Raw genomic sequence first — 13,195 nt, 5'->3', positions numbered from 1 at the left:
ACTCGCACTCCACAACCAGAGAGAAATCCGGGCGCCACAACAAAGAGCCCTCGCCTCAACGAAAAGATCCCGTCTGCTGCAACGAAGACCCGACGCAGCCAAAAAAAAACCCAAAAACAAAAAAACCAAATAAATAAATAATAAATAAATCTTAAAAAAAATCAAATGCTGGAAAAAAAGTCTTCAGTGATTCCAATTACTACAATCTTCTCACTGCAAACAAAATACTTCAAAATCTGGTTCCAATTTATCCCTCTAAGTTCCTCTGATACTGGTGTTTCTGTCACTCTGACCTTCACACTATTTGTTGAATATTCTCAGACACTTCACTACCAATGGATCTTTGCATATTTTGTTCCCTCTACTCAAAATGTGTTCCTTTTGTTGTCAAATAAAACTTACCCATGATTTAATCCCTAGTCTCTCTTCTGTTTTCTCAGAATCTCCAAGGCAGAGCCAGTGACTTCTTCATAGTTACTCCAATAATAGCATTTTTTGTAATACTTTAATATAGTGCTTATAGCATTATATTACAGTTATTTACTTCTACTTTTCTCCCCAACTAGACTATGAAGACATTAATCACAAGACTTTTTATCCCTAGTTTTTGTAGAATTCCTAGAACAAAATTGCTACTTATTATGGGTTGCACAAATGGATGAATGAGTGAGAATACATAGAAAAAGTGACAAATAACATTGTAAAAATCCCTATTATAATCCTTTATTTAATCTAAGATGCCATCAGTTCTCAGAAGTACCATTTTTTATGTGCAACTGAGAAGGAAAAAATTCTGTCAATTAAAATATGACATGCTTTCCCGAAACTTACGTATTTTTTTTTTATTTTACACATGTTGAAAGAGCTCTTTTAGACTTATTTAGATATAAATTTTTTTAAAATATAATTTTATGCATGCATTTAAAGAAAAGTGTAATAAACTATATCACTTTGGGGAGGACACATAATTTTCTAAGTCTCAATATCAATTGGTATGGAATTCCTGAAATGTTCACTTTCAGAGCCTACTCTTTTGAATCTCTTTTTTGACTCCTTCATCAATGAGCATTTTTTCATATTAATTATCATCTTCCATCCTGCTAACTGTGTTTTTGATGCATGATTATGTCTTATATCTTCACTATTTTCTTCAAGATTTTCATCTAAATTCTTGACTCTCATTCGGCAGTTTTTGATATCTGACACTTCAGTAATCTTGCTAGCAGGTGTTAATAGTTTTCTTTCAGAAACAAGGGCTCATGCCCTTTTTAAAATAGTCCTTAAATAGTTAATTGATTGAAAAATCATGAGGTTGCAGTTGTCCACTCATACTGGTAGCAATAACAACTGAGTCATTATAGTTTGGGGTAAGTTTATGTTTAAACTATTTCAGTGCATGTCCACTAAATAAATCAAGAAGTAAAATATTGATACTCATTAGGAAAGGTTCCTAGGTGTCTCTTGCAGAAAACATATGCCCAGTCTAATAGCTGTCATTTTCCAACCATCTGTGTGTGTGTGCAGGTGCATGTGCACATGCATTTATGTATGTTCATGAAAATATAGAGTAACATTTTTGAGGAGATAGTTTTCAGAAATACTTTGAGGTTAAAATGCAACACGGAGGGAACATTTGGCCGTTGGCAATTATGCAGAGCTTCATGGTGATACATTGCCTTTCTTCATCCAGCTTCATGATCTTCATCTTCTTAGTGCTTTGGTATTTATTGTCTAATTTGGGGACATGTCAAAGAGCTGCAGGATTCACCAGTTTATCCTGTTTGATTCAACTGAATCACATGTTGTAAAAATAATCCTGTGTTACAGTTGCATTGGTCACACTAACTTCTCATTGATTTGAAAGTTCATTCATCTACGCTGAGGTACGTGGAAATGTCTCTTTCCTTCAGTTACATTGTCTGGTGTGTAATTGCCAATCTTTTTACAAACATCTCAGTAATAAAAATATGCATGTCTTATGTTCTTGGATTTCATTAAACCTTTTGGTTGTTGTTTGAAAGAAATTATAGAATTGTGTTCATTCCTCCTCTGATGAATATTTGCTTCATTAATATCAAATTCATGTCCCACTGCTCTGTTTCCATGCCTTTCTAAGTACAAAATAACTTATTGTTTCAATGCTGAATCACAGAGTAATCATCTTGATGACATTTTCAGCAATGCACATAACTCAATTTAAGTGACAATATGGATAGCCATGATAGAATTCTCATATGTGCTGGAAATAGGAATTACATTAAGACTTAGCCAGCACTGATTTTAAGTTGCCATCAATCGTTAGAAAAATTATGCCTTATAAACAACAAAATATTGTTGATTCCTAGGGAGTTCAGCAAGGTGACCATTCCAAAACTTCTCTATTTTTTTGTCTACTCACAATTCCACCCATTTACTTCTTTCTCAGTAGAGGACTTTACTTCCTCATCACTTAGAGAATCAAGATGTTATAAGTAAGCTATGTATGTGCTCACTTGTTCACTTTTCCTTAAAGCTCATCCAGCCTCTATTTTTTTTTTTTTTTCTTAAATCTCAGAGGCAAAGATACTCCTTTTCCTTTCTAAAGATAAACCTTCCTTTGATCTTTCTAGCAAATCAATGACATAGATAAACACCACAGATGATTGTGATGCAGGTAGTCTTCAGCTCAGTTTGACAAACAATGGTGCTACCATCTTTCATCTCTGTCTCCACAAGGAGCTCTCACGTTGTTATAAATACACTCATTGGGGAATAGAAATTTCCTGTTCCTTTTGTGCACTTCCTTCCTTTAAGATTGTCAATATTAGTAAAGAAATGTTTACCTCTTAGATGTTACACTGAAAAGAATCCAGATGCTCTAAACTATTCCAAACTCAGGACAGGATGAAACCCCAAAACCAAATTCATTGCCCTGACTTCAAGGTACATTCTTGACCTTGGTCCTTGGAAGGTGAGGAGATGAGAAGGATGAAAAAGATAAGTTATGAATGATGAAAAAAAAAGTAAAAGTACTCATGGGCACCTATTCGAGGTTGATAGGGCTAGGACTACAGACAGCCATGTACAAAACATGAAGGCATTTCTCACTTTTTCCATAAATATGCTTGGGTCCACCAACTAAAAGAGTTTTCCCGGACCTACACACTCACCCCACCAGATGCTGTGAGGTTATATTTCAAGAATCTTGAAAACAATCTACTTCCTTTTATTTAACTCTCAAAATTTTGAAGTATATTCTTTATTCAATGACTCCACTTTTTTTCTCACAATCATTTGCTCTTTATCTCTAAGCATTTTGACCTTTTGTTCCTAAACTAGTGAAACTGCACTTCTGAAGGTCACCAATGATGATCACAAAATCAAATGGCCTTTTTCTCTGCCCCATACTTTCCATCTACTGTATGTAATTTTCACAGATTTGACTACCCATCCGTGAAATTCTCTTTCCTTCTGACTTTCCTAACACTAAACCACAGATCCTCAACTTATTTATTTGTGTTGTTTATTTTATTTTTCTTGGATGAAGCTCAAATTTCACAAAAGGAAGAAGTTGAGGGAGAAGGGTAAAAAAAATAAATAAAAAAATAAGGTTTGTTGAGAGCAAAATCTTCCCAGAAAGTTATACAAAGAAAGGAATTGGAGACACACAACTTCCACCTCCACATTTCTAAGCTCTGATTTTCTTCCATGGAGGGTAAAGGAGTTAAGACAAAAAAGTGTTTATCAGGCAGCAGAGATAGGAAATGTTCTTTCAAGCATGAAGAGAAGAAAGTCAGCATGTTACCTTTCTCTCATATACCAAAGGATGCTAATTTGCTTTTAATAACATTTAGTAATATACATTTAGTTACATGCTTTTAGAAGTCAGCACCGGGGGTGATTCCTTGGTTCACAATGATTTTTCCTATATTTGCAAATAACCCACTAATAAGCCAAAATCGTGCTTAATGGCCATACGTATACTCTAACCTTTCTATTCTGAGTGTCTCTGAATATCTAGGGGTAAATATCTGCTCTAAATTGGAATATAGATTTGGTATCCTTGGAATTCAAAATTTAGAAGAAAGAAACACAAAGTCTTGCTGGGCATTTTGCCTGTGTCATGTTAATAAGTGCCAATACCTGGAATAAAAAGGCATTTCTTCAACTCCTAACAGTTTCCCTAGTCCCTGTTCTTCAACTAAAGTAGTTCAATCTGTCAATTAAAGATGTAGTTTGATATTAAATACTGCATAGACTTACAGGGAGAATGTACCATTAGCTGATCCCTCATGTAAGAGATATCAAAACAATGTAGGGTTGGGCTGTGTTTTTCTCTTTTGTTGTTCCTCACAGACTTTGGAATAAAATGCCAAAGTCCAAATCATGCACATTTTGTAGATAAAATTGAGCCATATAAAAATTTTGGTAGGTAAACACTGTTAGAATATATATTTGTTATCGGGTTAAATGTGACTCTCAGAGTTTTATTAGAAAGTTCAACTCACTTGCTTTGTATCTCTTAACCATTTATTTTCCTTATCATCTGGGCTCTGAGAATGGTTATATGTTCAGAGTTACTTTTTATTGTCTATTCTTTACAACACACCTGTGAGTTAGAGAAATATGATTATTCATACCATACAGATGGTGGGACTAAGGTATAATGCCATCTAAAACCTAAATAGCAGAGTCAGAACCAGAATTTATGATTCCCCAAACCTCATGTAGAGCAGTATTTCCTGTGATATCCCTGCCCTCTCTTTATTGTTTGTGAACAAAAGGCTGCATATAATTGTAATCTTTATAAATGCCAGCTACTTTTTCAGAATGGGTTTGGTTCTTTCACTGTGATGGGAATATATTGTTTATTAAAATGTAGATAATGGTTATCAGTAGTACTCAGAGATAAGTTTTAGCTGATTTTGGAAATCATTATCTTCTGTGTTAGGCATAAGTTTAATTCTTTCCTCGTTTGATTTCTGTTTGGAGCATGTTCGTTAAAGCAAGCAGTGATCTCTGGTGGGAGAAATGTGTTGTTGGAAATAACATGGAGCTAAGCATTTAACCCTATGTACCAGGTTTGGAAACCTGTCAGCTTAGTCACCCAAGGCAAATGATGTTTTGTGCCAGAAACATGAAATTTCAGATTAAACTTATTTTACTACTGGTAAAGAAAAGGAGTACATAAGGAGGAAAATAATTTGGACTGATACATTTTTGGCCTTATTTATAAAGCAGCTATACATTAATATTAATAAAAAAGTTTTTTCCCCCTCTAAAAACTAGGTATGGGAAGAAAAGATATTGGCCTAATGTATGTATTTTTCCCATGCCTTTTTTTCTGGGGCCAATTTTGGAGTAACTAAATTAGAACATATAGAATAATATTACAGTTGATTTTCCATAAGGTAGAAATCAAAATACATCTTTGCTGTGCTTATCATCTATATAATACCCAAATTAAGATTTCTTAAAGGGTTTTCAAAGTGTAGTTTACCATCCATGTCATTCAGACTTTTTTTCTGTCAGTTAATGAAGCACAGGGGCTAACCTAATTCATATGATTCCCATCTGTCATCTCTGCAGCAGTGATGAAGCCCAAAATGAAATTCCATTCTTCATTTAATTCCTGTAGCTTGATATTAGTCAGGTAATCAAGCACAACTCCTGGGGTCTTGCTTTTTCAGATGAGGAAACTAAGGTCAAGTGACTTGCCCTGGGTCACACAGCAAGACATCATAAGAACAAGGAAAAGATCCAGCAACCTTGGACTTTCTCAGACGTTAACAAGACCACTGAACCATACTATCTTCTCAGGTAATTGCCTTCTCTGACATCAAGTGGGTCACATTTTATTACCTCTATTTTTTCTTTTGAAACAGAATCGTTTTTTTCTTTCTTCTTTCTCTGCTTATTTGAAACAGGCATTTAGAAATGCTATTCTCTGCTTAGTGTTTCTGGTAATTATCTTCAAGGAAACCAGAATACAAATTTAAAGTACTCATTAGCATGCTGATTAGAAATTTCTCTCAAAGACTCAAAAGGCTGGCAGAGACCCCCAGAGATCATCTGATCCAGCCCCCTGACTTCAGGCGTGCTTCCCCTAAACAGTTTCCAGCAGATGGAAAACTATATTTATGACCCTCAAAGGGAGGGTCCCCAACCTCCCTTAGTAACACAACCCTGTGCTTAGATCTGCTTTATTACGTAATGGGTTATGAGCAAAATGCAGAAAAAGAAACTGCCCTCTCTTGTAATGTCAGATATTACTAAAATGACTAAGATTAAGCATAATTTATATTTGTATTCATATAAGTTATCTGACCAACATTTCTGACTTGATTTTGGAAAAGTCTTCCTTGTCATTTGGCATTCTTTTGACATAAAACTTCTTGTTTTATGTCAAACCATATTCTGGAAGAAGCTTCGTAATTTTAAACCATATTCTGGAAGAACCTTCGTAATTTTAATTGAGGTAAAATTAAAAATTTTTAATTTTTATTAAATTAAATAATTTAATTAAATAAAATTATTTAATTTAATAAATAAATTAAAGCCTTTTTATTTTTGTGCCTTTTGCTGCTTCTATGAAGAATGTGTCCCACAGAAATACTAGTACTTTCTCCCAATCTCTATTTCACCACCCTAACCTGGATAACCTTACATTGGGTTTGAGGGAACTGTGAGACTTAAGAACTGTTTCTGACGGCTTAGAAATTAAAAGATGAGCTGGGTACCTGTGTACATCCTGACTTGTTCATGGGAATTGCCTACATCACTTTCTAATTTCTTTAGCAGATTGTAGATAGGGCTTCAGAAAATCCCATTTCCATAATCACAATCCCATTTTGGCATCATTCCTTTCAGGGACTGATCGATCTCAAATTTGACATTTATGCTTCTGATCTAAAATACTTTTGTCTTCATTAAAATCAGAATATACTTATAAAAATATTTACGAGTGCTCTCCTGAATCTCAGTTTTGAATGGCAGAAATAATTTGCTGAAAGAGAAAATTCCTAGCTCAAATGTACCTAAGAGAATGGGGAGCTTATCCAAAGGGCTGGTCTCTCATATTTACACAACCTGTTTCAATGAGCTACATGAATTATATCGTGGGCACTGAAAGTGGTGGGAACATTCTGTTATTTCTTCATAAGCCAAAATGTGTAAATGTATCAACAATGCCTGCAGATTTCTCAGAGACTGCCTTCCAGATTGTCTCTTTTTTCTTCTTCTTTTTGCGGTATGCGTGCCTCTCACTGTTGTGGCCTCTCCTGTTGCGGAGCACAGGCTCCGGACGCGCAGGCCCAGCGGCCATGGCTCACGGGTCCAGCCGCTCCACGGCATGTGGGATCTTCCCGGACCGGGGTCCGAACCCGTGTCCCCTGCATCGGCAGGCGGACTCTCGACCACTGCGCCACTAGGGAAGTCCTTACTGCTCCTTTATTAAGACATATCTATAGGACAGGACAAGCATTGACTTGAGATCTGAGTCATTGGGGTTCCTTGTAGAACTCCCACTGACGAACTGTGAGCTTCAGCAATTCCTTGTTATGGGGTCCTGATATCTATTTGTAAAATGAAGAGCTTGTAATGGATGACTTTTAAGATCCCTCTCACCTCTAAAAGTCTAGCATAAGTGAATGAACAAATGAACAAATAAATGACTGAATAAATTATTGAGCATTCTGATCTAGTTCTACCTAATTTGTCTTTCTTAAAATAAAATTGAGTGTCATTACCCCAATATGCATTTTTGAAATGTATTTAAATTATATGCTAAATGTTGATTGAATATTGTTGACTTGATGTAATACATGTTTATTGAAACCTTTTTTGCCAGACATATGTGGAAGATAAAAGGAAAAGGCTGTCAGTCATTTAAATATGTTGATTGTCAACACTATAAATGCAGCTTGAGACCAAAATTAAATATCAATTAAATAAAATTTGATTAAACACACATGCACTATATCCATAAGGAAGAATTTGGAACAAAGTATTAAACCAAGTCCGTTCCAATGAAAAATCCCATGTCAGGATTTGTCCAAATGTCTTTTACTCCCTTTCCTAGAAATCTGCTACAGTTGATGTGAGAAAGCACCAAGAATACTCCCACCAATATATACATATGCTGTGTTGTGCTAGGGGGCACAAATCCTGTCTTGATTTACTCATGTGCAACTCCATTAACACTGTGAGAAATTCAGGGCAAAGTTTAGTTTATTTTTCAAAAAGGATCATGTTTTTACATATTCTAAATAACACACGAACTCCTTTTGACTGTAAAACCAATGATGTGCGGCCATTCACATTTAGGCTACTCATTTAGCTTTTCATTGACTGAATGTCTGACTTGTTTGACTCATTCTCTATGGCAGATATTTTTAAAAGCAAGATTTGACAAAGAGAAAAATGAGGTGAATTTCTAGAACCCTAAAAGCATGGAGGCAGAAATTATAGGAAAAATTTGAAATTTTAATGCCAAAACATGGTGAACATGCTAAAATATGGGAAAATGTTGCATACATTATTTGGTTTGAAATGGACAAAAATTATCTATGTGTTTGAGATAATCTCATTTGAATGTTGTCCTTTGTTTAGTCAGATGGAGTAAGTGCTGCCTCTTCTGCACTGAATTTGGAGAAGTTGATAGAGGGGGATCCACGTGTAGATGTTGAGCCCTGACAAGAGATTGGAACCAGGAAGTAAAGGTAAAACAGGAGGTCCTTCTCTAACTTTCCTTGCCCTGAAATCAAACCTTGTATTTCTCTGTGAGCAAATGTGGGAAGTAGCAACCTTAGACAGTCCACACTCTTTGATGTCCTGCCCCCTGAGCACACACAACCTACTCAGTCACAGTCACATGGTAATTGACAAACAGAGTCAGCATCATTGACTATGAACTCACCAAAGGAGTCTGTCCTCACATTTTCTGACTCAACACCTTGTTAGCTATATGACTTTGAAAAGCCTTTTTATTTCTCTCAACTGTTTACATCTCTTAAGAAATAAGAGATTTTTTAACTTTGCCAATGACTCTTTCTGTCCTAAGTTTCTGTCTCTAAAATAATTTTTAATGCTACGTAAGTTGACATGTTATTTTTCCATAGCATTATTAAGTATAAGGCAAGATATAGTGTGTAAGAATATAGTGTGTATATTCTGTACTGTAGCATTATTAAATATAAGGCAGAATGTATTGTGTAAGGTAGTTAGTGAAATAGCAAAACAGCTTATGGTCTGCTCAAATTTGAACCTAAGTGAAACAGGAAACAAAAAAGGGGTTATCCACATTAATCCTTGGGTTATTTATTGACTCAGAACCAGGCCGTCTAGATCTATGTTGTTTATGGGGATGGATAATGTTGGCTGCTTTCAGATATATATAAAGCCTCGAAACTGAGTATGTCAAGTTAATACAAATGTACTAAATATACATTATGTCCCTTTGGCATTAAAAATACAGAAACACATGTAATAGAAGATGCTACTGCATTATTAAGTTTTGACTAAATATTGATATATATATATTCCAACAGGAAATGATTGAAGCTTATGACAGGATAGTCTCTCTGAATCCAAGGAGCTTAGGATGGGATGCTGGTGAGAAGAGACGAACACAAACAAACCTGTAATGGATCCTCCCAATATAATAAATACCAATGTTAGACACATATTCCTATAACAAGTCAACTTCTATAAATATAATAGAATCAAAGACAAGAAAAACAGATTTTTTTTAATTAAGGAGAAGGAAATTGGCTAATTGGGGGATAAGTAAGGTGTGGTGACTGACAGAATGAAGGTAACCAGAATCAGAATTATTAAACACAAATCGAAGATTTATATTTTCTCTATTACAGATTAGTGAATTTCAGAGTGAAGTGATTACTCTTGAGGAAACATGGAAAGGTAAGGTGTAGGAATATTAACACAGAGACATAATATCTTATAGTGCTTAATATGTGTTTGGCACTACTCTGAGTATTTACATATATTAGCTCATTTAATTCTTTCAACAGCCATTTGAAGGTAGTACTAATATTATCCCTATTTTACATGTGATGAAATGGACATGGAGAGGTTCAATGACTTGCCCCATGTCTGATAGCTAGAAAGTGTCTGAGCTGGTTATAGACCTGGGCAGTCTATGTCCAAAGTCAGCACTCTCAACCATGATGTTGTATAACAGCCAAACGAGTAAAAGAGGGTGTCGATTAAAATTATAGGCTATGTCAGCAAAAGACTGGAGAATGGCAACTATTCTGGTTCTCAAAGAGGAAACTATGTTATAAAATACTTCAGAAAACACTCTTAAATAGATTATTAAATTATGTTTTATTAATACTCGAAAAACAAATTGTTGAGCATGTGGAGTGAATGTTGTTTCCTCTGGAATAAATTACGCCAAACTCAACTCATCTTTTTTATCTTTATGGTTGTTATAACTGATAAAATGTGATATAACAGGCATATTGTACCTTGATATCAGCAGAAGTTTTTCTGTCTTAATAAAGATTACAAAAATCTTCAAAATGATCTTAAAAATGAAAATTAAATAAAATCTTGATGATTTTGTATAAATAGATTCATAGCTACAATGCCTCAGAAGTACTTATAAATGAATCAATACAAAGATGAATGGATGTCTCTAGTGATGCATGAAAACTTTTGTATTTGGGTTAATATTATCCATAATCCAGAATAGGATGAGTGGACTGAGTAGGAATTTATATTTTTAAAAAATGCTAAAAGTTTTACTTGACTAAAAGTTTGACGCATTTCAAAGAACATGATAGTCAAAAATGGTAATGCAGTCGAAGAGAGTGCTATCAGAAATTCCATGTACAGAACAAGGGAGGTAATAGATGGCATAATTTTAGGATCGCATGTAAACAATTATGTTCCATGTGAGTGACTCATGATGAAGGGAAATAATTAGGAGGGCAATCTGGATGGTAAAATTTTGAACATATAACGAATGAATAACGGAAGTTCAATCTGTAAAACATGTGTGTGTGTGTGTGTGTGTGTGTGTGTGTGTAGGTACACATTCACATACGTATGTGTGGTCCAGACATAAGTATTGAGATTATGTTGATCTCTTTCTGAGAAACAGATAAGCATCATCAGGATGCTCTGATTCACATTTTAACAGGACCACTCTGTCTCTATATTGTGACAAAAGAAGAGTGAGGTAAGGATGGAAACAGAAAAATAACATAGATCAGCGGTCGCCAACCTTTTTGGCACCAGGGATCGGTTTTGTGGAAGACAATTTTTCCATGGACGGGGGCGGGTTGGGGGGATGGTTCGGGATCGCGATGGGGGAGCGGCAGATGAAGCTTTGCTTGCTCGCCAGCCACTCACCTCCTGCTGTATGGCCTGGTTCCTAACAGTCTGTGGACTGGTATCCCAGGGGTTGGGGAACCTTGACATAGATGGTAATGATCTAGAAGAAAGATGAAGGTTACTTGGATTGGGATGATTCAGAATGGTAAAATGCTATCTTTTTTTAAACAACTTTATTGGGGTATAATTGCTTTACAGTGGTGTGTTAGTTTCTGCTCTATAACAAAGTTAATCAGCTATACATTTATCCCCATATCTCCTCTCTCTTGCGTCTCCCTCCAACCCTTCCTATCCCACCCCTCTAGGTGGACACAAAGCACCGAGTTGATCTCCCTGTGCTATGCGGCTGCTTCCCACTAGCTATCTATTTTACATTTGGTAGTGTATATATGTCCATGCCACTCTCTCACTTCGTCCCAACTTACCCTTCCCCCTCCGCCTGTCCTCAAGTCCATTCTCTACGTCTGTGTCTTTATTCCTGTCCTGCCCCTAGGTTCTTCAGAACCATTTTTTTTTTCTTTTTAGATTCCATATATATGTGTTAGCATACGGTATTTATTTTTCTCTTTCTGACTTACTTCACTCTGTATGAGTCTCAGGTCCATCCACCTCACTACAAATAACTCAATTTCGTTTCTTTTAATGGCTGAGTAGTATTCCATTGTATATATGTGCCACATCTTCTTTATCCATTCATCTGTCAATGGACATGCAGGTTGCTTCCATGTCCTGGCTATTGTAAACAGAGCTGCAGTGAACATTGTGGTACATGACTCTTTTTGAATTATGGTTTTCTCAGGGTATATGCCCAGTAGTGGGATTGCTGGGTCATATGGTAATTCTATTTTTAGTTCTTTTGAGGAACCTCCATAGTGGCTGTATCAATTTACATTCTCACCAACAGTGCAAGAGGGTTCCCTTTTCTTCCCACCCTCTCCAGCATAAAATGCTATATTTTTTTGGCTTCCCATATCTTTAAAGGTGAAGTCAATAAGATTTGATGGTATTACCTGTAGGATATGGGACACCATACGCCAAGATATTTGTCCTGAGCTATATTTTATTCATAATAAAATTCCAAAATTTAAAGGAACCTTAGAAACCTTCTAATCAAACCTTTGATTCTTCAAAGGAATTCTTTCTACAATAACCTGCTCCCGCTTGAACACTTCTGTGACAAGGAACTCACTGTCTCACACGGCACCCATCCTATTTTAGAGAAGCTCTGCTTTTAAAAGCTCTTTTTCTTATACCGAGCTAACATCTGTTCCTCTGTGATGGACAAGTGTGCTATTATGATTTATAAAAAAGAAATATATATTTGGTCTCCCTCCTCATTTCTCACACAAAGCTTCTAAAACTCTTAGGAATTCATAAATGATAAGAGCAATAAATGTATGTTGACACTCATAACAAACACCTTTCAAACACACCTGAGTTTATGTTAATAAGGTGATTTTGGAAAGCCTCTAAGGATGGGGGCTGGTCATGAAGGGAAACAACCATGTGAATAAAGGGTTGGAACTTCCAGTCTCCTTCCTCCAACCTCTGGAGGGGAGAAAGGGGCTAGAGATTGAGTTCAGTCACCATGGGTCAATGATTTAATCAACCATGCCTATGTAAGGAAGGCTCCATAAAAACCCAAAAGGTCTGGGTTTAGGGAGCTTCCAGGTTGGTGAACCAGAACACATCCACATGCCACTGTGCCTGGGTCCCAAACTCCATGGAGACAAAAGAACCTGCATTCAGGACTTGGCCCTATGTATCTCTTCATCTGGCTGTGGATTCCTTTAATATCCTTCGTAATAAACTGGTAGTCTAGTGAATAAACTGGTTTCCTGAGTTCTGTGAGATA

The 13,195-nt window shown here is 35.9% G+C and overlaps 1 long non-coding RNA gene across 1 annotated transcript in view; it reads right to left on the bottom strand.

The window, feature by feature from the left end:
- Nucleotides 1–13,195, bottom strand: part of LOC137225313 (uncharacterized) — a 105,808-nt gene that overhangs the window by 90,125 nt on the left and 2,488 nt on the right. The window contains exon 2 of the long non-coding RNA XR_010943773.1: nucleotides 11,359–11,440. This is a non-coding gene — a long non-coding RNA (uncharacterized lncRNA). The remainder of the gene's footprint in view (nucleotides 1–11,358; nucleotides 11,441–13,195) is intronic.

The sequence above is a fragment of the Pseudorca crassidens genome, chromosome 5, assembly GCF_039906515.1.
Source record: "Pseudorca crassidens isolate mPseCra1 chromosome 5, mPseCra1.hap1, whole genome shotgun sequence".
NCBI classification, from domain to species: Eukaryota; Metazoa; Chordata; class Mammalia; order Artiodactyla; family Delphinidae; genus Pseudorca; species Pseudorca crassidens.
The sequence above is the reverse complement of the archived record's forward strand: the minus strand, read 5'-3'. Positions and strand labels throughout refer to the sequence as shown.